At 38.8% G+C, this 25,546-nt stretch overlaps 1 long non-coding RNA gene across 1 annotated transcript; it reads left to right on the forward strand.

Moving 5' to 3' along the window:
* Nucleotides 1–1,073: 1,073 nt before the first annotated feature.
* LOC131512117 (uncharacterized) lies at nt 1,074–6,997 on the forward strand. The gene is made up of 2 exons (XR_009261968.1): nt 1,074–4,992; nt 6,003–6,997. It is a non-coding gene; the product is annotated as an uncharacterized LOC131512117 (long non-coding RNA).
* The last annotated feature ends 18,549 nt before the right edge of the window (nt 6,998–25,546 follow it).

A 25,546-nucleotide genomic window follows, 5' to 3' on the forward strand; every position in this document is an offset into this window, starting at 1 on the left:
AATGGAGCAGCTGAAGGCTACTGTTCAGGGGCTGATAGAAGCAGTAGTTGAACTTTTCCCACTAAGGGGAACTGGTCTAAGTTTGAATTGTATGTTGAGAAAGAAGGAGAGCATCCAAAGGCCTTTGTTGAGCACTTCATACAGATTTTTCAAAGGCATACTGCACTAAATTCTGAAGCTCTAGAGCATAGAGATCTTTTAGTTTCTGCCTTGGTAGGAAAATTCCTCCCTGATATCAAAAAGGCAAATTCAAAACAATGTGATTGGGTGGGCTAGTCAACCTCTAAGCATTATAATGGGAGAAGCTATCCAATTCTTTGAAGATAGCCATCAGGAAAGGAGAAAAAAAAGGAGTTGAAATGAACAATTCTTGATTTGCAATTTGGATATTTAGAGAAAAAAAAGCATAACTCTGAGAACAACAAAGTCCACAGAGAGCCTTTCCTACTTGCCTCCAGACATTTTCAAATGTAAAAAATCAGGACCCTGGAAATGCAATTGTCCTGCACTTTAAAAAAAGAAATTTAGAGTCACCTGGGTGGCAAATATTGGGGTATCCTTGTCTATTATCTGAAATTTAAGGTAAATATTATTTAAGTAGGCTTCATGCCAAGCACAGAGTCCAACAGAGGGTTTGAACTCACAACCCTGAGATCAAGACCTGAGCTGAGATCAAGAATCAGACACTTAACTGACTGAGCCACCCAGGTGCCCCTAAGGTAAATACTACTTAAATTTCTCTCTCTTTTTTTAAATTAAAAAAATATATTTTTTAAAATTGTATTTATTTGAGCTCAAATTGAGCAACTGAGCATCTGTTGATTTCAGCTCAGGTCATGATCCCAGGGTCATGGGATGGAGCACCCCATTGGGCTCCATGCTGAACATGGAGTCTGCTTGAGATTCTCTCTCTCTCTCTCTCTCTCTCTCTCTCTCTCTCTCTCTCTCTTCCTCTGCCCCTTTCCCCAGCTTGTACTCTCTGTCTCAAATAAATAAAATGAAAAATATATATATTTTTTAATTTAAAAAAAGAGAGAAAAATTTAAGTAGTATTTACCTTAGGGGCACCTGGGTGGCTCAGTCAGTTAAGTGTCTGATTCTTGATCTCAGCTCAGGTCTTGATCTCAGGGTTGTGAGTTCAAGCCCTCTGTTGGACTCTGTGCTTGGCATGAAGTCGACTTAAATAGTATTTACCTTAAATTTCAGATAATAGACAAGTATACCCCAAAATTCCTGAGATAAAACTTGCATTCTTTCTCTGTCCCTTGAAGATGTGAGTCTTACCATATCATTGAAATGTAAACACCATAGGAGATAACTAAAACACTGTCCATAATCACGTGAGACTGAAGGAAATAAAGTGTGTGTAGGAGGTTTTTAAAAATACAATCTGCAATGAAATCTCCCTTGTTCAAACTCTAGTCTACAGCTTTCATAAGATTACTTGTCAAGGGCAAATACAAATCTTAAAAGTCTTCTCCACAAATAGTAAAAAAATTAGCCACATGAGTGGGTAAACTTACCTTATTCCAACTGCCAGAAATACAATTTGGATCCAACTGTTATTTGTAAACTAGTGAGTTTTGTATTATTGTACCTGCCTGATTCATGGCTAAAATTTTAGAGTGAAAGCTCTAAGTTCTCAGTTTGTGTCTGCCCTGTGTGTTAATTTATGTATGTTTATCCACATATGTTATACATGTGTGATTGATGTTTCCTGTCTCCAAATGGTATTACCAAAATTAATTTGTAGTAAAACCCTATTTAATTGGCTTAAAGAAAGATAAGCACTTATCAAATTAAATATTTCTAAACTCTCAGAAGCGTAATAGAAATCAACCCATGTACTTTCATTTCATGTTACCTGAGGTAGCTTTGGTAAATAAAACCTAGTTTAAGTTAGTTGGTGTAATTAAAAAAATGAATGTCTTTAGAGTTATTGGCATTTAAAAACAGTTAATGGTACTGTATTTTAGGTTTACTAAAAGTCAAATAAGCTCATGTTATCCCTGTTAACAAAATTTGTCAGCAAGAAAAGTAAGTTAAGATGATGGCTAGCTGCTTTAAAGTCTTATGAAATTTTCAGTAATCTAAATATGATTATTAAGAATTAGTAAATTAAATAAATGTAAGGAAGATAAAAATGTTTAAGTGAACTTTCAATAATAATCATTAAAATTTTTTAAAATATTTATTTATTTTTGAGAGAGAGGCAGAGTGTGAGTTGGGGAGGGGCAGAGAAAGAGGGAGACACAGAATCTGAAGCAGGCTATAGGCTCTGAGCTGTCAGCACAGAGCCTGATGCGGGGCTCAAATTCACCTACTGTGAGATCATGGCCTGAGCTGAAGTTGGATGTTTAATCGACTGAGCCACCCAAGCACCCCAACAGTAATCATTTTTTAATGATACATCTATGTAAATTTTCTTAAATCTCTTTAGCAACTTAAACCCTCAGAGTTTTGCTAAGTTAAGTATAAATGATGGAAATTCATTGAATATCTAGGTCATTTCTAAGTAAGGTAAAATACAGAAACATTAATTATTGAACATAGGTTTATATACTTTTGGCTTCTTATTGCAGAGATACTAAACATATTTGGATCTACCAATAAACATGTCTTATTTCACATTAAAAAAAATTGTACTTCAAGAAAACATATGCTTCTAGAGGTTATGAAATGCCTTAATGGGTTTGGCAATCTACAGAATACTGGTATAATAGTTCACAATTGCTTACTTAGTTTTCACTAAAAATAAATGTTTCTAACAGTTAAGAATTCTAATTAATATATAAAATAGTAAGGAAAAGAAAACTATGCAAGCAAAGAAAGATGTGTTTTGGCTAAGAAAAGGTATGAGACATGGAGATGTATTTTTGTTAAGGGAAAAAGTAGTATAATAGCTTGTTGTTTAAGAGAAAAAGAGAGAAATAGAGAGAAGGAAAGACAATTTTTCCTGTATGGTCATGCTAGCTAAAATTGAATATATTTATTATAAGCGTTTTTTGAAATAAGGTCTAATATCAATAGTGTATCAATAGTGTACTTATGTAAAAAAAACACTTAAATTTCTTTTGTCTGCTAACAGGACAGTTTTCTTGGACTATTGGTCTGCTTTTGATAAGATTGTAGAAGGTTTTTCTTCATCCTTTAAGAAATCTGCCTAGAAGGCAAAGATTTTGTGTTTTGTTTTAATTTCCTCACGTTATGTTCCCTTTATGAGGTCTTTGATTACTTAAAACAGAGTCTTCTCTATTAAAAGAACTAAATTTTTTTCTACTATGTAACTTTCTGTATTTTCCTGCTAAGTCTTTAGTTGTTTTTAGTTGTCACTTTGGTTAAATGAATAACTTAATATTGTTCCACACTAACCTGTGACCCTTTAATCAAATGTTTAAAACCTACTGATATTTTTGACAAACTTTTCCCAAATCAAATTCCTTTTTTTTTTTTTTTTGAGTTTATTTATTTATTTTGAGTGGCGTGGAGAGCAGGGGGGTTGAGAGGCAGAAAGAGAGGGAGAGAGAGAAAATCCCAAGCAGACTCTACATCTGCAGTATGGAGCCTGACATGGGGCTCGAGCCTGGGCTCGAACACATAAACCTCAAGTTCATGACCTGAACTGAAACCAAGAGTCAGATGCTTAACCCACTGAGGCACCCCTGCCCCAATCAAACTCTAAGTGAAGTCTTTTTGACCTTGAGCTTACTTTGGGATTTTGTAGAGGGTCCCTGGACCATCTTGAAAGATATATTCTCTCTCCTTGTAAAGAAGAGAGTTGATAAACTAATTGGAATTATTTGATATGTTAAATTACACTGGAAGCATTATTAAATCAGAAGTGATGTTAAATCTTCTTTGTGTTGTATTTGTATGGATATAGATTATTATTATTTAAAGTTTATTTATTTTGAGAGAGAGAGGGAATAAGAGAGGGAACACATGGGAATGGGTGGGGAAAGAGCAGAGAGAGAAGGAGAGAGAGCATCCCAAGCAGGCTCTATGCTGTCAGTGCGGAGCCGGGCATAGGGCTTCAACTCACTAACCATGAGATCCCAGACTTGAGCTGAAATCAAGAGTCCCAATCCTTAGCTGACTGAGCCACCCAGGTGCCCCTGTATGGATAGATATTATTAATATATGTTCCAGAAATTGCAGGGGCGCCTGGGTGGTTCAGTCAGTTTAATGTTCCACTTCAGCCCAAGTCATGACCTTGCGCTCCATGAATTTGAGCCCCGCATCGGGCTCTGTGCTGACAGCTCAGAGCCTGGAGCCTGCTTCCGATTCTGTGTCTCCCATGTCTCCCTCTCTCTCTGTCCCTCCCTTGCCCATGCTTTGTCTGTCTCTCAAAAATAAACATTAAAAATTTTAAAAATATATACATATATGTTCCAGAAATTGTATAACATTTTTAAAAATATGATAGGTAATGTTATTAGTCATAATTGCATTTATCATCTTAAAATGTTGTGTCATAGAAATAAATTACCTTGCTGATTGCATCATAAAAAATTCTTATCAGATCTTTTACTATGGCCTTTTAAAAGCCTTCTGTCTTTATAGACAGTTATTATTTTAGTCAGATGCTTTTGCAAAAGTGTTCCTGCAAAAATGCTTCATCTTCAAGGAGACTCACAGAAAGGACTCTAACAATTACAGGTTTCTGATTACTTTTAGATAATACCACTGAACTGGGTAAGAATTTATAGAACTCTAATGGAGAAACTAGAGGCTTCATAAAACTAACAAAACATCAAGATCAACAAAATTAATTATATGGAAATGAATAAACTGATGAAGATGATTATAACTTTTTATGACTTTTGTTTGAAATATTGCTGGTTCTTTACTGTTTTGTTTTTCCAGATTTAAGGAAGCCTTTTTCTCTTTTCTCCTAAGCTATCAGCAATTTGGTAAAGTATACCTTTGTGGCAAAGATGAAACAATTACTTTTTCTCCTTACCTGATCCCTCCAGTATTTGAAAACTTTTAGTGAGTATTCTTATTTTCATGGCAATATAGTTATTTGCATAAGTTCAGTAAAAATCTATCTTCTCATAACATAATTAGAAATAGTGGTTATATTATTAAGGCTTTAACTGACTTTTACATTTGAGAGAGATGTCCATAGACCAGGCAGCTTTAAAGAACTAAAAGCAGCTTTGGGGTGCCTGGGTGGCTCAATCGGTTAAGCATCCAACTTTGGCTCAGGTCATGATCTCACAGGTTCATGGGTTCAACCCATGTCAGGCTCTATGCTGATAGCTCAGAACCTGAAGCCTGCTTTGGATTCTGTGCCTTCCTCTCTCTCTTCCCCTCCCCTACTTGCACTCTGTCTGTCTCTCTCTCTCAAAAATAAATTAAAAAAAAAAATACAAAAAAAGCAGCTTTAAGGAACTAATCACATTGTTCCTTAAAAATATGGTTAATGAATCATATTGACTTTATTGGGGTCAATAAAGCCCCCTTATCAAAAACAGCCTGATGCCTTACTTATAGGGTACCCAAAACCCTATGAGGCAAGTAAGGAAGGTCACTTCCTGGCAGGCCCAGGAACCTCAAAATATTTTGGGGACCTTGCGAAGAAAGGAGTTCATCCAAATCTATAGACATTGCAGGTAAAAATCTGATTACAATTATTGGTTTGACTTCTTAGCCTTAAGAGGGTTTTAAAAATCCAATCTGAGATTTGTTATGAAAAGTTCCAGCAAAGCAGACTTTAAAAGAGTTTATATAGTTAATCACCAGTCTTATTGCACTTATGTAAATAATCAGGCCAAATTTATTAATACAAGACTTATTTGCAAGAAAATTCATCTTACTTTGATTATCTCTGAGAGAAATGGGGTTGTCTATAGAGAGAAAAATGATGTTTGATGGAAAACCGTAGTACAGCATTATAGATACCAGATTCTAGTCCTGTTAATTGTCTTTGAGGTTTTTTTTGTCTACCAGTAAATTGTACTGGATACTGAACGTGTCTAATTTCCTCCCATTTGTAGCTACAACTCTCCAAACTAACATCTCCCATCCCTTTGACTTGTAATCGTTGAGAACTGAAACTGCCCTTTCCCAAAGCCATGAATGCTGAAGTTGGACAACTTGATATAAACTTCAGAGAAATCACCATAATAGTTCACATGTGGACAGTCTTCATGACTGCTGGCTGCTGTGTGATCACTCAGAAGGATCACCAGAGATATTCAAACAGCAAACCAGGAAAATCTGTCAGAGTGCCCCTGCTTGTCCTCACTCCATCGGAAGATGTTTTGAGCCTGACATCTAAAAATCTTCTTGACTAGCTGCCTTCAGAACTCAGAAACTGCAATTATAGTCTGCTCCAATCATTAACTATTGTTTTTATTTTATTTCCATAGAAATGTATGCTATTAAATACTTGGTGCAGATGCTCACACCATGTAAGCCTAACCTTGGGAGCCTACCTGCAGCACCGCCTCCTGAAATGAGACACAACTGTTTAACTGAACTGACCTGTTTTCAAAGACAAGAGACTTGTTCAATGAGATAAGGGAGAAATTTTCCAATCAGCTTCTGAATTGTGAAACTTCTTTGAAGTTTCAAAGATGGGGCAGAATATTGCCACCCCAAAATATGCCACTTTGGCATATTGATGATTTTGAACTAAAGTTACTTGAGAAACAGCCAGTATAAGAATGCTCTGACCCTCCTCTGTACTCCAAAAGTAGAAAATAAATCTATCATGTGAAAGGTATTCTCCCTGTACCAGAAAGGAAGAAGCATTTATCACTGGAGACAGGGGATTTAGAGTTGAGAAGACTGGATAAACAAAACATGTTACTTCTTCACTAATTTACTACCTCAATCCCAAACCCCTTTATCTTGTCAATTCTTCACAAATTTATCATTTCCTTGTCTGAAAGTTATAAAAGCTGCTTGCTTTGTTTCCTTCTTGGAATCTCATATTTTTTATAGGGCTCCTGTATGTATGAAATTAAATTTTTTTCCCTCCTATTAATCGATCTTATGCTGATTTAATTATTAGACCAACCAAAGCACGTAGAAGGGGAAAAGAGAAAATATTTCCACCCCTGCAGGTTCATATTGTATAAAGATTTTTTGTGGTGTGCTTTCTTTTCTTTTCTTTTCTTTTCTTTTCTTTTCTTTTCTTTTCTTTTTAAGTTCATAGCAGCTTTATTTGTAATAGACAAAAACTGGAAAGAAACTATGTTTATCAATGGGTGATTGGTTACATGGATATATTCATACCATGGAATAATACTTAGCATTAAAAATGAACAAACTATTAATAGATACAATAACTTGCATAGACCTCAAGGATATTATGTTGAATGAAAAAAGCCTTTCTAAAAAGGTCATGGACATCATGGTTCTCTTGAAATAACATTCTTGAAGAAGATAAAATTATAGAAATGAAGAGTAGTTTAGTGGATGCCAGGTGTCAAGAACAGAGGAGGGTGGGGAATATGCTATAAAATGGCAACACAAGGGATCAGTGTGGTGATACTATTCCATAGATATATATTTTTAAATTTTTTTTAAAGTTTATTTATTTTTGACAGAGAGAGAGTGAGCATGAGCTAGGGAGGGGCAGAGAGAGAGGGAGACACAGAATCTGAAGCAGGCTCCAGGCTCCGAGCTGTCAGCACACAGCCTGACGTGGGGCTTGAACTCACGAAACGTGAGATCCTGACCTGGGCCAAAGTTGGACGGTTAACCGACTGAGCCACCCAGGTGCCCCCATAGATATATATTTTTTAATTGAATTATGGTTGACACACAATATTACATGAGTTTTAGGTGTTGTGGGTTGCTTTCTTCACTTCATGTTTACATTGTCTTTCCATATCTTTGGTAATGCTGAAAAATACTCCTTTATGGTTGCATTGGGGATTCCATCTGTGAAGATGCTATTATTTAATACCAGTTTGATATGTGGGACAGTTAGTTTTATTTTCCTATTATAAATAACACTAGGATAAACATCCTTTTACACAAGTCTTTGAGATCTTATCTGATTATATCAATTAAATTCCCTCATAAGTAAATTCCTTAAAATAAGTTCCTGGAAATGGAATACGTTTTTAAAAATAAATTCCTAGAAGGGGCACCTGTTTGGCTTAGTTGGGTAAGTGTCGGACTTCAGCTCAGGTCATAATCTTGGGGCTCGTTGAGTTCAAGCCCCACATCAGGCTGTCTGCTGACAGCTCAGAGCCTGGAGCCTAGTTCAGATCCTCTAACTCCCTTTCTCTCCCCCTCTGCCAAGCAATCTCTCTCCCTCTCTCTCTCTCTCAAACATAAGCATTTAAAAAATTCCTAAAAGAGAGATTGCTGGGGCGCCTGGGTGGCGCAGTCGGTTAAGCGTCCGACTTCAGCCAGGTCACGATCTCGCGGTCCGTGAGTTCGAGCCCCGCGTCAGGCTCTGGGCTGATGGCTCGGAGCCTGGAGCCTGTTTCCGATTCTGTGTCTCCCTCTCTCTCTGCCCCTCCCCCGTTCATGCTCTGTCTCTCTCTGTCCCAAAAATAAATAAAAAACGTTGAAAAAAAAAAAAAATTAAAAAAAAAAAAAAAAGAGAGATTGCTAAGTCAAAAGGAATGTGCATTTTGAGAAATATTGCTGACCTGCCCCCTAGAAAGTTGTGTCAATTTACTATTCCCACCAACAGTGTTTGTATCAGTGATCAAATCACTCAAAGCCTTCCACATTTTCTCCTAACAGACTTTTCTTTCCACCCTTTATTCCTGTATAAAGCCTTTGCTTCAGATCCGCCCTCAGTTCTAGTTACATCGTTTTGCTCAGTGTCTCTCAAACATTCTCCACAGGCACCCTCTCTGGGCCTTTGCCATACCTTTTTAGAAATGTCTTCCTCCTCTTCTTTCATTTCTGAGTGATGTTTCCACAATTCAAGTCCCAACTCTTCTGCAAAGCCTTGCTTGATTGTCCAATTAGTAAACTAACTTTCTGTCTCTGAAGTTCCTCTACCTTTATTGTCTATGCCACTCATTTGTCATTTGTCACATGCTGTGATTTCTCTTTGTATGTTTGCCTGCATTGTTTCCTGAAGGACTCATACAGAACAAAATTATACTTAAAAATCCTTTATATTACCCATAGCACACACAAATGTAGCTTTGCATATGGAGCTGTGTGGTGATACATATAATGTATGTAATAATGTATAGTATAAAAGTCTAATGAGGGATCATAATGAATCCTCCCCTTTGTTCCAGTCACCAACAAAACACATGTATCCCTGTCAGGGCTGTCCCAGACTTCAAGAGGCTCAGACCTCAACTTCCTTGAACTTAAACTTCCTTTGTACTATGTTTATCTAAACTAAAAATGATAGAGGCTCTTTTCCACATAGCAGTTAAGGAATAGCTGAATTCAATTTTAAATCATAAAATCGTGACAAGAATAATCTGGCCAATGTCTAGAACCAGGAATCAAAATCAATTTGACAAAGAATATCTATCTATCTATCTATCTATCTATCTAGATATAGATATAGGTATAGATAGATATATAGATATAGGTATCAACAACAAACCTAAATATCAGTTTTTAAAAACATTTAACTTTGAATGGCATAGAAAGTCCAGATACTGTTAGTGATTAAAAATGATAGCTCTTTCATTTTACTCCTGAAATCATTATTATACTATATGTTGACTAACTTGGATTTAATGAAATTTAAATTAAAAAAAAAGATAGTTCTTTCAAGAAATACTGAGATCCAAAGTTTGTCAAAATCATATTATATAAATAATTGACTACATAATGCAAATATACCATAAGAAGCTGAAAATTCTATAATTTTATGTTGCATTTAGTTACATCAAGTGCTGGGTGCCTGGGTGGCTGTCAGCTAAGCACCAGACTTTGGCTCAGGTCATGATCCCACATCTGTGGGTTCGAGCCCTGAATCAGGCTCTGTGCTAACAGCTCAGAGCCTGGAGCCTGCTTCGGTTTCTGTATCTCCCTCTCTCTCTGCTCCTCCCCCACTTGTGCTCTGTATCTCTCTCTCTCTCAAAAATAAACATTAAAAACAACAAGTGCTTCTTCATCATAACTAGATCATTGTAACTAGATCATCAAATAATCTAGTTAATAACATTTCTGGCAATCCTAGAAGATATGGTATATGAGAAGATAGTTAAAACGGACATTTGTAATCCTCTACAGTTTATAGAGCACAGTATATAGAGTCTATCATCCTGTTGGAGTAGCACGAACATACTCTTCAGTAGACATTGATTGTACAAATGAAGAATTGGAGACCTGGGGAGCCTGTCGGGGTGGCTCAGTTGGTTAAGTGACCGACTCTTGATTTCAGCTCAGGTCATGATCTCACGGTTTGTGAGATCCAGCCCCAGGCTCTGCACAGACACTATGGAGCCTGCTTGGGATTCTCTCTCTTTCCTACTCTCTCTGCCCCTCCCCCACTTGTTCTCTCTCTTTCTCTCTCTCCCTCTGTCTCAAAATAAATAAATAAACTTTAAAAAAATATAAAAGAATTGGAGACCCAAGGAGATTAAAGCTTGGCTAAAGCCACACAACCAGTGAGTGGTGTCCCTGAGTCTCACACCCAGCTCTGTCTGATTTCTCAGTCTAGTTCAGAGCTATGCTCTCAGATATAACTTGGACTTCTACTGCATATTTAGGAGCAGGTTTTAGGTTTACAGGCCTCACCCTGGCCTCAGGATCTTTGCACTTTCCATTCTCTCTGTCTGGACTGTTCATCCCACAGATAACCACTTGGCTTGTTCCCCCACCTCCTTCAGTTTTCTGCTCTGATGCCACTTTCTTTGTGAGTTCTTCCCTGATTATTTAAAATGCCAGTTACCGTCAACATCCACCCCCAACACACACTCAATAATTTCTTTGCCTTAAGAAAATAAAAGCAAAAATGAATTACCGGGACCTCATCAAGATAAAAACCTTCTGCACAGCAAAGGAAACAATCAACAAAACTAAAAGGCAACTGACATAATGGGAGAAGATATTTGCAAATGACATATCAGATAAAGGGTTAGTATCCAGAATCTATAAAGAACTTACCAAACTCAACATCCAAAAAACAAATAATCCAATGAAGAAATAGGCAGAAGACATGAATAGACACTTTTCCAAAGAAGACATCCAGATGGCAAACAGACACATGAAAAGATGCTCATTATCAAGGAAATACAAATCAAAACCACACTGAGATACCACATCACTCCTGTCAGAGTGGCTAAAAGTAACAACTTAGGAAACAACAGATGTTGGTGAGGATGTGGAAAAAGGGAAACCCCCTTGCACTGTTGGTGGGAATGCAAACTGGTGCAGCCACTCTGGAAAACAGCGTGGAGATTCCTCAAAAAAATAAAAATGGATTTACCCTACGGCCCAGCAATAGCACTACTGGGAATTTATCCAAAGGATACAAGAGTGTTGATTCGTAGGGGCACCTGCACCCCAATGTTTATAGCAGTGCTAGCAACAATAGCCAAATTATGGAAAGAGCCCAAATGTCCATCAACTGATGTATGGATAAAGAAGATGTAGTATATATATGCAATGGAATACTACTCGGTAATGAAAAAGAATGAAATCTTACCGTTTGCAATAACATGGATGGTACTGGAGGATATTATGCTAAGTGAAATAAGTCAGTCAGAGAAAGACAGATGTCATATGATTTCACTCATATATGGAATTTGAGAAATTTAACAGAAGACCATAGGGGAAGGGAAGGAAAAATAAGTTACAGACAGGGAGGCAAACCATAAGAGACTCTTAAACACAGAAAAAAAACCAGGGTTGATAAGGGTGGGGGTTAAGAGAGTAGGGGAGGTGGGTGATGGGCATTGAGGAGGGCGCTTGTAGGGATGAGCACCGGGTGTTGTATGTAAGCGATGAATCATGGGAATCTATTCCTGAAGCCAAGAATACACTGTATGTTAGCTAACTTGACAATAAGTTAAAAAATAAATAAATAAACATGAAAATAACAAAAAATAAAAAAATAAAAATAATTTCTTTGCCTTTTTCTTGCTTTATTTTCCTCCAACCACTTATCACGTCTGATACATTATATATTTGCTAACACTTGCTTGTTAGCTCCACAAGAACAGGAATAAAAATTCCTAATAAAAATGTTTTGTTCCCTGTGGTATCCTAGACCTAGAGCAATGGATGTTGTATAGAAGACAATAAAATTTGTAGGATGCACACAAATTAAAAAATAAATCCATGTAATGTCAAATTGAACTTATAGTAGCACAATTGGCTTTTGTGGCAGTAGTTTGAACAGCCTGATTTCTAGCTCAGAGGTTTTCATTCATTCCTCATTCCCTCTGTTTTGCTTTTCTTCACATACTTTATTATATACTTATTCATTTACTTACTTGTCTGTCTCTTTACCTTACTATAGTATAAGCTCTAAAAAGGCAAGGGCTGTTCCTGTCTTATATAAAGTGCTATATCCACACATAAAAAGCAGTATCTGGTACATAAAAGATGTCCAAGAAATATCTCTGATGAGATAATAAATTAAGGGGTGGGTGGATGGCTCAGTTGATTAAGCAACCAACTCTTGATCTCAGCTCAGGTCAAGATCTCGTGGTTTGTGATGTCAAGACCCGCATCAGGCTCTGTGCTGACAGTGTGGAGTCTGCTTGGGATTTTCTCTCTCCCTCTCTCTTTGCCCACCCCCCCCCCAAATAAATAAACAAACTTTAAAAAAAGAAATATTAAAAAATATAATAAATTAATAAATGTATTCATTTAAGAAACATTTATGGAACACCTACAAAACACCTGGCACGGTCTGTCTTTAATCTTATGAGGGAGAAAAACAAGTGAACAGGGAATTGCAACACAAGTAAGCTTTTCCATGGAAGGGAGAAATGTGGAGACACCCCTCACCTGATCCTGATTGTGAGAGGTCACAGAGAACTTTCCAGGAGGGATTATTTGAACCAAGCTTGAAGGGTGACAGCATATGCGAAGGGTCAAACAAGAACATGGCAAAGTGTTGGGAGTACAAATATTTAAGACTGGGACTTACGTTTAGAGGAGAAGGGGTCAGAGGAATCTGGAAAGCTGAGGAGCTTGTATGACATGCCAGGATGCTGGACTTTATTCTGAGGTTAGTGGAAGATTTTAAGCAGGGATTTGACATGAGCAGATTCTCTTTATTGTCTCACTGTAGCATTTGAAAGGAAGGACAAGACAGCAAAAATCAATCCTCATACCAGATCCACAAAGTCAGCAAATTTTAGGTTTGACCCAACAACTGAGCTCTTCACTTTGTCAAGCACAGGCATAAGATAGGGCTGTACAACCCAATTAGCCTCCACCCTGGCTGGTTAAGAAACCCAGTTACGGGCCCAGCCTTCTGTAAGTGGGCAGGCTGGAATGTTCCATGGCTCTGTGGAAACATTCAAGCCCAGTACAGCTCTTGGTGACAGTGCATGGGTGTCTTTAAAATGCCTGCCGGGGGGCGCCTGGGTGGCGCAGTCGGTTAAGCGTCCGACTTCAGCCAGGTCACGATCTCGCGGTCCGTGAGTTCGAGCCCCGCGTCAGGCTCTGGGCTGATGGCTCGGAGCCTGGAGCCTGTTTCCGATTCTGTGTCTCCCTCTCTCTCTGCCCCTCCCCCGTTCATGCTCTGTCTCTCTCTGTCCCAAAAATAAATAAAAAATGTTGAAAAAAAAAAAATTAAAAAAAAAAAAATAAATAAAAAAAAAAAATAAAATGCCTGCCGGGAACTTTCTCACTAGGATAAAACCCAGAAATAAGTTAAGCTGTAAACATCTAAATATCTTGATGAGCTAGTAATTCACATTCTAAATAACTCTAGAGAGTAATAGAAATATTAATAACTCTCTTTTCCCCATTTCAATCATGCATATAATTTTAAATAATACATACAAATATTACATTTAATACTTGGAGGAGATTTATCTAAATAATTAGCTGGGTAAGCAGAAGATAGAAGTGATAATATGAATCAACTTTGACTTACCAGTTTCTTGAGACCCTATGATAATTTGTGTCAGCAAAGCCAACTACTTCCTGCATGTAATAAGGAGAGAAATAATAGGGGACCTGTGAATGTATGTTGGGGCAGAAGAGTCTGTGCCTCTGGGGAAAGCTTCCAGCACAATGAGGGAAAGAGCTTAGTGAAAACAAGCGTCTACTCATTCAGTTCACCAGTGGTTGAGACACATGATTTTATTTTTTCTTTTAAAATTTATTTTTATTATTTTTAAATTTATTATTTTAAAATATAACTTATTGTCACAACACCTAGTGCTCATCCCAACAAGTGCCCTCCTCAATGCCCATCACCCACTTTTCCCTCTCTCCCACCCCCCATCAACCCTCAGTCCATTCTCAGTATCCAAGAGTCTCTTATGGTTTGCTTCCCTCCCTCTCTGTAACTTTTTTCCCCTCTTCACCTCCCTCATGGTCTTCTGTTAAGTTTCTCAAGATCCACATATGAGTGAAAACATATGGTATCTGTCTTTCTCTGACTGACTTATTTCACTTAGCATAACACCCTCCAGTTTCATCCACGTTGCTGCAAATGGTCAGACTTCATTCTTTCTCATTGCCAAGTAGTATTCCATTGTATATATAAACCACATCTTCTTTATCCATTCACCAGTTGATGGACATTTAGGCTCTTTCCATAATTTGGCTATTGCTGAAAGTGCTCCTATAAACACTGAGGTACATGTGCCCCTGTGCATCAGCACTCCTGTATCCCTTGGGTAAATTCCCAGCAGTGCTATTGCTGGGTCATAGGATAGTTCTGTTCTTAATTTTTTGAGGAACCTCCATACAGTTTTCCAGAGCAGCTGCGCCAGGTTGCATTCCCACCCACAGTGCAAGAGGGTTCCTGTGAGAAACGTGATTTTAATTATATACCTATAGTAATCAAGGCTGGATGATAATAAATAGACCCACACAAATACATTCAACTGATTTTTTTTAAAGAAATTGAGTTAAAATTCACATAACATAAAATTAGCCATTTTATTTTTTTATTAAAAAGAATTTTTTTTAAATTAGCCATTTTAAAGTGACATTTAATATATTCACAATGTTGTGCAACCACCATGCCTATCTGGCTCCAAAACACTTTTAGCACCCCAAAAGCAAACCATATACCTGTTTAGCAATTGCTCCCCGCTCATCCTTCTCCCCTGCCCCTGGCGACCACCAATATGCATTCCATCTCTATGAATTCACTTATTCAGGATATTTCATATAAATGGAATCACACAATATGTGACCTTTTGTTTGTAGCATCTTTCACTTAACATAATGTTTCAAGGTTCATCCACCGTGTAGCATGCATCATGCTATGGCTTAATAATATTCCATTGTGTGTGTGTGCCATATTTTATTTATCCATTTCTACCTTTGGCTACTATAAATCATGCTGATATGAATATCCATGTACATGTACTTATTTGAGTACCTGTTTTCAAATCTTTCCAGCATACACTACTAACTGGTTTTTGGCAAAGAGGCAAAGCAGTTCAATAGAGGAAAGATAGTCTTTTCAACAAATTGTGCTGGAACAATTGGGCATCCAGAGCAAAAATAAAATAAATAAACCGTGACTTACCTCCCATTACCTTATACAAAGATTAATCCAATATAGGCCATAGAGTTAAAAGTAAACTGTAAAGACGGGGCGCCTGGGTGGCTCAGTCGGTTAAGCGTCCGACTTCAGCTCAGGTCACGATCTCAAGGTCCGTGAGTTCGAGCCCCGTGTCAGGCTCTGGGCTGATGACTCAGAGCCTGGAGCCTGCTTCCAATTCTGTGTCTCACTCTCTCTCTGCCCCTCCCCAGTTCATGCTCTGTCTCTCTCTGTCCCAAAAATAAATAAACGTTAAAAAAAAAAAAAAATTAAAAAAAAAAAGTAAAATGTAAAGCTATAAAAACTTCTGAAAGGAAACCCAGGAGAAAATCTTTTAGACCTAGGGCTAAGTGAAGCTTCTTAGACATGACAACAAAAGTACCATCCACAAAAGGGAAAGTTGATAAATTGGACTGCATTAAAATGAAAAACAATTTTGCTTCAAAAGACCCTGTTCATGGCAAGAAAAGATAAGCTACAGGCTGAGAGAAAACATTTTATTTTTTTTTTTTTTTTTTTTTTTTGAATTAAATCAATATTTTAATTTTCAAATACATTATAAATGTCTAGGAAATATATGTTTAGGAAAATTATTTTTTTTTTTATTTTATTTATTTATTTTTTTTTTATTTTTTTATTTTTTAATATATGAAATTTACTGTCAAATTGGTTTCCATACAACACCCAGTGCTCATCCCAAAAGGTGCCCTCCTCAATACCCATCACCCACCCTGCCCTCCCTCCCACCCCCCATCAACCCTCAGTTTGTTCTCAGTTTTTAACAGTCTCTTATGCTTTGGCTCTCTCCCACTCTAACCTCTTTTTTTTTTTTTTTTCCCTTCCCCTCCCCCATGGGTTTCTGTTACGTTTCTCAGGATCCACATAAGAGTGAAACCATATGGTATCTGTCTTTCTCTGTATGGCTTATTTCACTTAGCATCACACTCTCCAGTTCCATCCACGTTGCTACAAAAGGCCATATTTCATTCTTTCTCATTGCCACGTAGTATTCCATTGTGTATATAAACCACAATTTCTTTATCCATTCATCAGTTGATGGACATTTAGGCTCTTTCCATAATTTGGCGATTGTTGAGAGTGCTGCTATAAACATTGGGGTACAAGTGCCCCTATGCATCAGTACTCCTGTATCCCTTGGATAAATTCCTAGCAGTGCTATTGCTGGGTCATAGGGTAGGTCTATTTTTAATTTTTTGAGGAACCTCCACACTGCTTTCCAGAGCGGCTGCACCAATTTGCATTCCCACCAACAGTGCAAGAGGGTTCCCGTCTCTCCACATCCTCTCCAGCATCTATAGTCTCCTGATTTCTTCATTTTGGCCACTCTGACTGGCGTGAGGTGGTATCTGAGTGTGGTTTTGATTTGTATTTCCCTGATGAGGAGCGACGTTGAACATCTTTTCATGTGCCTGTTGGCCATCCGGATGTCTTCTTTAGAGAAGTGTCTATTCATGTTTTCTGCCCATTTCTTCAGAAAACATTTTAAACCATGTCTTTGCCAAAGATCTTGTATCTACAGTAAACAACAACAAAATTCCCACACTCAGTAAAAAACAATCCAACTTGAAAATGGGAAAAAGACTGGAAGAGATATTTCACCAAAAAAGGAGATACAGATGGCAAACACACAAAATATCATAAAATATCAATATCATTATCCATTAGGAAAATGCATGTTATAATCGCAGCAAGATATCACTACTCACTTATCAGATGAGCTAAAGTAAAAAAATAGTGATAACACCAAGTGCTGGAGAGAATGCAGAGAAACCAGATTTCTCAGACATTGCTGATGGGGATGGCATAGCCACTCTGGAAAGATACTTTGGCAGTTTTTTTAAAAACTAAACATGCACTTACTATAATGACCTGGCGATTGCACTCTTGGATTTTTATGCCAGAGAAATGAAAACTACATTCACACAAACATCTGTATATGAATGTTGTGTTTATAACAGCTTTGTAATCACTCCAAAATGAAAACAACAAAACTCTGGTACATTCATACCGTAGAATACTACTCAGTAATAAAGAGTAATGCAATATTAATAGATGCGCAACCTGGCTGTATCTCAAGGCATTATACTCAGTGAAAGAAGTCAATCTCGAAAGGTTAATACTTTGTGATTTTTTTTGTGTAACGTTCTCAAAATGACAAAACTACAGAGATGGAAAACAGATTAAAGTTTGCCATGGGGCAGGGACAGGTGTTAGGATGGGATGTGATTATAAATGGAGAGTATGAGGGGGTTCCTTTGTGATGAGGTAACATTCTGGTGTCTTGATTGTGGTGGTGGCTACATAAATATATGTACTTGGGATTACATATGCATATATTGCATAGAAACACAAACACACAAATGAGTGCATGTAAAAATTGCTGAAAATTGAACATGATCTTTGGTCTAGTTGACATTATTGTACAAATGTCGATTTCCTTTTTGCTATTATATGTAAAATGTCACCATTGGGGGAAGCTGGATGAAGGATCCTATCAGTATTTCAAACTAAAAGGTTAAAAAAAACTAAGTAGTGAATAAAAATACTTGTAAAAAGCTTAGAAATACCTGTATTTTTCATGTACATCTTAGAATTTTTTTGTTTTGTTTAGTATTTTTATTTTTATTTTTATTTATTTTTTATTTTTATTTTATTTTAAAATAAAATAAAATTTTATTTCTTTTGAGAGAGAGAGAGAGAGAGAGAGAGAACGAGCATGTGAGTATGAGTGGGGAGGGGCAGAGAGAGAGAATCCCAAGCAGGCTCCACGCTCAGCATAGAGCCCAATGCAAGGCTCTACCTCACAACCATGAAATCATGACCTGAAATGAAATCAAGAGTCAGACGCTTCCTCCACTGAGCCACCCAGATGCCCCTTTGGTTAGTATTTTTAAAACTGAACTTCTGCTTTCCCCCCAAACTTATTCTTTTATGCTTTTAACCTATGAAACTCAATGAGTTTATATGTGGTAAAAATGCACCACAGAGACTGGCTTGAAATGTGCTTATTTTGAAGCTCAAAGAGTGTTTAACGTCACTTTATAGTTCTCCAAATAGAAGTACTTTGAGAGAGAACTTGAAGTCCTGGGTCCTATAGCTGTTTGCCTGGAGGCACCAAGCCACAATCATAGCTGGGAACCCTGCCAAAATAAAAGAGCGTGTCTTATATCCTCATAGTTTTTTATCAAGAAGAACTTGAAAAATGAATCAAAATTAAAAGCCAGGCACTGCTGACAATAAAGAATATGGCCCCAGGTAGGGACACAACAGACCATTTGCAGTTTAAATAGAGTCTTGATTCTGTATTTTCTTGCATTGACTTAAATTTGGGCTCCAGCCCAGAGGAGCCCAATTCCAGAGGAAAGCTAAGTGCCAGCTATAAATAGACCCAGAGCACAGGCAATTTATTCTATCATTTGTTGTAATGAGGAACTTACATTTTACTTGGCCCTGTCTTACCTTATCGGCAAGTATTAACTGTATTGTTTACATAGTGAAGTTTTACTCTATTTTTGCAAATATGAATTTGTACTTAAGAAAGATGATTGAGGGGCACCGGGGTGACTCAGGCAGTTGAGCATCAGATTCTTGATTTTAGCTCAGGTCATGATCCCAGGGTTGTGGGATTGAGCCCTGCATTGGGAGCCACTCTGAGCATGGTGCCTGCTTGAAATTCTCTCTCTCAAAAAAACAAAACAAAACCAAACAGAAAGAAAGAAAGGAAGAAAGAAAGAAATAAAGAAAGAGAGAAAGAAAGAAAGAAATTCTCTTTTTCTTCCCCTCTGACCTCTCCCCTACTCACATGTGCTCTCTCTTTCTAAAATTAAAAAAAAAATTTTTTTTAGGAGGATGATTTAGAGTCCTTTCAGCTATCTGTAGAGGAAAGATGCCCTTGAAGAGCAGGTTGGGGAGAGTGACTGGAGTGAGGAATTGATTATCAGAAAAAAAAAAAAATAGGCATTGAGAATGGGAAAAATAAGAGTAGATCCATTTTGATAAAGCAGTAAATGAAGGCCTCACTCAGAAGTTGACATTTAAGGTGAAATCTAAAAGGTGCAAAGAACCAGCTAAGAGAACATTCCAGACAGAGGGAACCACAGGTGAAAAGGTGCAAGGGAAGAAATGGCTTGGCAAGTCAGAGGTGAGTGAGAGGAGCTATTGTGACTGCAGGGCAGGGAATGAGATAATCAAAAGAGTGGTTCCTATTTTTCGTATTGCTCAGGAACAAGTTTAACACTGTAACTTAGAGGTGCAAAAGAAATATTGCTTTTTCTCCCTCTATCACTGACCTGATTTTCCTCACAGCTGTTACCCTGAATAGAAGTGGAGACTGAAAGAAAGGGCCAGAAGTTTAAACCTGCCAATTTGTGGTGTATTCATTGCTTTCAGATAACTCCATTGCCTTTGCAAGGTGGTGGGGAGGAGAGAGGCTCTGAGTCCACACACCAGTTGTCTACTGCCTTCAAGCTCCCCTTGTCTCCATCCTGACAGGGGCCAAAGCTTGCCCTTGTCCATCCAGTCGGGTGATGTGTCTTGGGAGGGCTCTTAGTCTATTCTCTGGACTCAGTCGGCCCAAAGTCCTTTCCTACAGACTCACCCCTACTTCCATTTTCTCTGATGCCACAGTTCCTTCTCTCTAAGGTTGGAGAGTGCCTATGAATCCGAACATAAGGCACTTCAGAATCACGTCATTGTTGCTCTGTGGCATCTTTACCACTACCACCATCACCTCACATCCTTCATGAGGCTGGCAGGAACATCTGGGGCTCTTCTGGGCCATATGGCAACCAAAGAAGTCTCTGAGTAGTTAAGTATTCTCACTACCTAAGTGAGCTTGTTGTGGTTGTTCAATGGAAAGTCGTAGCAGCTCCTCCACTCCTAACTTTCTTCTTGCCCCTTGTCCTATCTGATACCTCCCCCCCGCCCCGCCCCGATCTCATGGTCTGGGGAGGTGTGGTGGTGATCCATAACACATATCCATCTGATAACTTGCTTTCTCTACCTCTCTTCTTTTTCTAGCAAATTCTCTGACCTAGAAGGGGTATCTTTCTTCCTCCTTATGGTAGTTTTATTATTATTTTTTAAAGGTTTATTTTTGAGAGAGAGAGAGCACAGGGAAGGGGCAGAGAGAGGGAGACAGAGGATCCGAAGCAGGCTCTGTGCTGACAGCAGAGAGCCCGACACAAGGCTTGAACTCAAGAAATGAAGGATCATGACCTAAGCTGAAGTCGGAGGCCCAACCAACTGAGCCATGTAAGCACCTTTCCTTATGGTAGTTTTAAAACATATGCAAAATCTTTGATACTCTTTCCATCAAGAGGTATAGTCTATGTCACTTCCCTTGAAACTGGATGCACATCGGTGACTTCCTTAATGAAAAGAACATGGCATGAGTGATGCAGTGTGACATAGGCTGGATTAGAAAATGCTGTGCTTCTGGGAGCCTTTAGCCACTATGTAAGAAGCCCAGCTACCTTGTGGGCACCATTTGGGGAGATTATGTAGAGAGATGAGATAGAGTAAAAGAGGGAAAAAGAGAGGAGGGAGAAATCTGAGGAGCTTGAGCTGTTAGCTGTTCAAGTATGCCAGGCCAGGTGCCGACATGCTAGTTAAGAAGGCTTCAAGAGGATATCAGTTTCAACCACGATCTGGCTGCAAACTCAAGGGACACCCGGAGCAGGAATCACCTGACTGAGCTCATTCAATGCTCTGATTTATGAGAAAACGAATGATTTCTCTTGTTTTAAGTCACTCTTTTGGAGTGGTTTGTTAATAGATAACTGGAGTACTCACTCCTCCTGGAGCTCACATTCTTACCAGGCTTTTTCTTCCTTAAGTAATCTGTACACTATGGCTCATAATTAAGCCATAGGTCCAGACCTCTAGGTAGCATGACCAATTATACTGACTTGCCTAGGATTGAGAGGGTTCCTAGGATGTGGAGTTTTCAGTGCTAAAACTAGGAACGTCCTGGGCAAATTGAAATGAATTGGTCACCCTACTCCAAGGTTTGCTTTGAAACTGAAGATACTTAGGGATTTTAGACTTATTGCATGATTATGTATTTTAATAAGAAGCAGCTATGGGCTTGGATGCTGACCCATTGTTGTAGAGGATATCTGTCCTCCCAAAGGGATGGATGGTATAGAGTCAGTAAGTAGGCGAATGTAGGCAAAGATAATTATAGGATCTGAAAATATTTCAAAAATATCTCATACAGATGGGGAAAGTGGATCCAGGCAAGGTCATTGACTTTTCCAAGGGTAAAGAGTGACAAAGCCATAATCTGGGATACGGATATTTGGACTTTGGTCAAGGGCTCTTACCTCCATTTTATGTCATTTCAAATGCTCATCAATATTTACCCTGTACCTATGGCATAATAGTGAGCCCTGGATAATAGTTAGGCTGAGGGAGAGCTGTCTTTGCCAGTAGGATAGTTTCACCATCTTCAGCTTTAGGCAGTGCACACATTACACTAATCTGAGCCATACCTGGGCAAACAAAGCACCAGGAAATACATCTCCCTTGAAATAAAACCTTAAACCAACTTCAGGTCCGTTTTGAAATGGAGTTTTCACAATCTCGCCAGAAATGTTAGTGAAAATGTGTAGGCCCTGTCCTGCTGTCCCAGAGGAAGCCCAGTTAACTTTGGGTCCAGATCTCTGGGTTCTTGAAAGTGAAGGATGGGGAGGCTTCCAGCTGATATCAGGGCTGGTGTAACTGGATAGGGGCAAACATGTATTTCTGGGTGTGTCTTTTGGCAATGAAGCCCAGACTGCTTTGGCAAATACACTGGAGGCTGGTAACTATCTGTTCTGCCTAGAGCTGAAGATGGAGGACGAGGTGGGAGGAAGGGTGGAGAAGGAGAACATTACTTGAAGTCTGACTTGGCAGGAAACTTGCCATTACAGTGTTTGCCCCACCTCTGTTTAGAAAGTGTATGCGGAGTGCTTGGGTGTGGGCTGCATGTGTACCTAACAACTAGAGTAGAGTTTTTACCAAAGATAGAAAATGGCTTACTGATATGATTCCAATGACATGGCCGCCCCACAGCCAGCCCCATCCCGTCCAGGGCATCCAGGAGGAAGCTGTGTTTTGGCCGGTAATGCGACATGGTGACGAAGCTATGAATCATACCCGGTTAGATTCAGTTGACGTGTGAGCAGGCGTGAGTTACATTTCATGTAATGATTATATGATAAAGCCCTATCATTTTGCACAACCTTAAGATTCATTCAGAAGCAACTGCAAGTTTAAAAAGAGTCAAAGCTCTTGGGATGGTACTATTTTGAGGTTTTTAACCATTGCTCTTCTTCTGTATTCTTTTCTCTTCCTTCCACTGAAGCAGGTAATTAAGTCTGTTCTTTGCTTCCATGGGGTGATGTGGTTGAGAGAAGAGCAAGCCCAGTCTGCTTGTCTTCCTGGCTTTGGGAGCAGAGGTGGGGAAGGTGTGGGTCAAAAAGCACAGAAACAACATACTGGCCAGATACCCAAAAGAAAAAAGATTTCACCAAGACTAAAGAGAGATTTCCCAGGACTAGAAAGAGAAAGCAGGAGGAGAACAGAGAGCTCTGAAGTCCTGGGACAGAGAAAAACATGCCCTGAATCTTTCAATACTCACTCACTCAACTCTTGTACACACCATGCACTGTTCTAAGATTGCTGGACAGATACATATAGACCCTTGCTCTTATGGAGCTTACATGTTAGTGAATATCAAAACATATGGGGTTCCTATATGCCAGACACTATTCTTAGTGCATGGCATGTATTTACTTCTCACAACCCATTGAATTAGATGCTATATTCTCAGCTCACAACTGAAGAAATTACCACATAGAGAGGTTACATAATTTGCTGATCTCATAGCTAGCAAGTATCGAGCTGAATGTTGAACCCAGACAGGCTGGATTCATTTCTCTTAACTGCTTGCTTAATTTCTAGGCAGGGCTTTGGGAGGGTGGCAAGACACTAGTGTTGAGAAATCTGCTTGGGGCAGTTTCACAGAGACTCCCATGTCCCAGGTAGGTTAGGGCAGAAGTGAAAAGAACCTGGAACTCTAGGGGCTGCTACCTGTGATGGCGGATGTCTCTGAGCCAATCTTCCTCTCACTGTGTTCCACTGCTCCAAATTCTGGGATGCCAGCATGACCAGAGAGGAAGAGCCCTTGCCTCCTTGTCCTGCAGGATGGAAGCCCAAGCAGAAATTAAGCTGAATTAAAAGAATCCAAATTTAAAAAAATGGCCAAAAATAAGCAGAGAAAGAGAATAAATGTTTTTGTAATCCTGAATCTGTAGACTAAGATCCAACTATATATTCTTGTGTGGGGTTTAGAGAAAGCTATGTGCTGCTAGTGAGAGGAGTTAAAAATCCCAGTCCCTTTACTCATTCCCACCTGGAATTGAGATATTGCACAGGGCGACTAGTATTTCATGATTGCTAAGATGGAAATTCTTCAAGTCAGCATTTTCACTCATTTTTTACAGAGCAACGAGTTGTTAGAATTCCACATGGGTATGGTATATTCTGTGTGCCTATCGACATGCCATTAAAAAATGCACACTGTGCAATATAATTACTCTCTAGTCAGTACGAATACATCAATCCAATCATTTGATTCTGTCACAAAACGCAAACCAGGATCTGCAGTAGAGTGTAAATTCTGCAGTATACAGTGTAGAATCGAACTGCCTGGAGACAGTGCCCCCAGCAACCCATGCTGGGAAGAGATTTTCAAATCTACCCTACTTGTTAGAATGCAGACACTTGGTAGTTGCATAAACAGAGGCAGGTCTTGTCCTGTTCAGTTTCTCTCTGTTAAAAAACAAAACGAAACAAAACAAATTAGAAGTCACTGCTAATATGTTTGTTGGTTTTACAAGCTAACTTTTCAGGGCATCTGGGTGGCTCAGTCAGTTGACCATCTGACTCTTGATTCTGGCTCAAGTCATGATCCCAGGGGTGTGGGATGGAGCCCACTGGGGGCTCCGTGCTGAACATGGAGCCTGCTTAAGATTCTCTCTCTCCCTCTCCCCCTGCCCCTCCACCAATTCTCTCTCTCTCTTTCTCGAAGACAATAAATTAATATACATTTTTAAAGCCAACTTTTCTAAAGGTGTAAGACCATTTCCATTGAATCATTGTTTGTAATTCATCCAGGTGCTCTCAACTCGCTAGATTTTTTATCAAGTTAGATTGCCACAAATAATGTATTCTGACTCAATTTGTGTTGCTACTATAAAATTTGCTTCTCCTGGGCTGTGACCCAAAGAATATGTTCTTGTTTTCTTGAGGTTTTAAGAACATCATTATAAGTCTGCTGCTTGAGGACATTACTTGTTACATTACGAATTTCCCTTCGTATAAGAATCCAATGCTTTGTTGGTTCTAAAATGTATGGCTAAATTAGTTCCCTTTCACAACGAGCAGTGTGAACACATGGTCTGCACTCACTTGCCATCTGATTTCCTCATCCCGGCTTGTGAATCAACCCGCTGAAACTAGGCTTTCTACCCTGAGCACACATTCAACTCAGAGGACAGTGCCTTTTCAATTTTCTACATTCCCAGTTCAGTTCTTATCACAGGTGCCGAGTGGATGTCTTGCTCTTCCTCACGTGTGCTAATACAGAAATTTGTGTCACTGCTGCCTTGTCTGTTCCTAAATGAGCCGAAGGCCTAAGGTAGTCCACAGTGTCAGACAGGGAGGAGACAGTGTTTGTGTTAGTTTCCTAAATGTAACAATTACCATAAACTTAGTGCCTTAAAATAACACAACTTTATCCTTTATGGTACTGGAGGTCAGAAGACCCAAGTCAGTCTCACTGGGTTAGTCAGGGTACTGGCAGGGCTGATGCCTTCTGACAGCTTGGCAGGGGAATCC

The sequence above is a fragment of the Neofelis nebulosa genome, chromosome 5, assembly GCF_028018385.1.
Source record: "Neofelis nebulosa isolate mNeoNeb1 chromosome 5, mNeoNeb1.pri, whole genome shotgun sequence".
NCBI classification, from domain to species: Eukaryota; Metazoa; Chordata; class Mammalia; order Carnivora; family Felidae; genus Neofelis; species Neofelis nebulosa.